Here is a 1,193-nt window from a genome sequence, read left to right as displayed (position 1 = left end):
TTTTGAAAACTACTTCTGAAGAGGCTTGAACTTCCCTACTTTTTTTTATTGGAAGTTAAATGTCCCATGGTCCATTCAGAACTTTGACACCATAGGCCAGGTTTTTAATTTCAAAAATGGCCAATGCCTAATCTTGGTTCCAAGAGCTTCCCTGGATGACTTCCCACATGCCACATCAACTCCAATGTACATGGCAGAAGCCAAAGTCCACGCTTTTGAAAAAAAAAAAAAACAATAATAATAAATAAACCCTGTTGCTCTTTAAGGAAAGAAGAAGGAGCTGAGGCTGCTGGGGCCTTTCCCACATCAGCCTGTGTTCCATGAAGCAACTTCCCAGCAGCAGCATGGCGTAGCTCTAGGTGAGGGTCTCACCTTTTGTCACCGGCACATCAATGTACTCTATTCTCCATTCCAGGGCTGTCAATTTCTCATTGAGTGTTGCAAGTCTTGAACGACAAGATATATCGAATGAGCTGAGAAAGTCTGTGATTTTCTTGATGCTGCTGGTGATGACCTCAATGTATTCTTGGTCCTAGTGAATCTTCCACTGCACCAGATCCTCTTGACCCGCCATGGCTGCTGCCTGAAGATGAACCTCATATTTTACTTTTATGTAACATTATTTTCCAAACCCTGGAGAATATAACATAGAGAAATTGAATATAACAGTGTTTTCAACATATCATTGTTCTACTCTAACAAAAAATCTGTGTCCTATGTGTTTTTGTAATTTAAAGTTTAAAGAATGCATTTAAATACATTACCTAAGAGACCAATTTGTTCATTGTGATTACCATAGTTTATTCTTCATCTAATGTTAGAGATAAACTTGGCTGGCCCCTCATAGTTGGCTGAGCATATGAGAGAAGGGTCCTGTGCCTCCTGGAAAAAGGAATATAAAGTAAATTTTGTCATATTTGCACCTAATACTCAAGTTGAGTTCTTACCTGTGGAAAATAGCCCCAGGCAGAAAATTAGAATATGCAAGAATGTGAAAACATCAAAGGCTACATGTTTTAAATAACATCCCTTTGGTATATGCTGCTGTATTAGAAGATTCTAACTGAGCCAAAATTAAATGAGGCTTCCAGGGTATTAAGTACAAATTCTTTTTTTAAAAAGATTTTATTTATTTATTTTAGAGAGAGAGCATGTAAACGGAGAGGGGCAGGTGAGAGAAAGAGAACTTCAAG

The 1,193-nt window shown here is 38.1% G+C and overlaps 1 pseudogene; it reads right to left on the bottom strand.

The window, feature by feature from the left end:
• Positions 1-277: 277 nt before the first annotated feature.
• On the bottom strand, positions 278-574 carry LOC116873468 (annotated as a pseudogene).
• Positions 575-1,193: the final 619 nt, after the last annotated feature.

Source organism: Lontra canadensis, unplaced genomic scaffold, assembly GCF_010015895.1.
Source record: "Lontra canadensis isolate GAN:19392208 unplaced genomic scaffold, GSC_riverotter_1.0 scaffold33, whole genome shotgun sequence".
Lineage (NCBI taxonomy): Eukaryota > Metazoa > Chordata > Mammalia > Carnivora > Mustelidae > Lontra > Lontra canadensis.
Note: the sequence above shows the minus strand (reverse complement) of the source record. Positions and strands in the feature narration are given on the sequence as shown.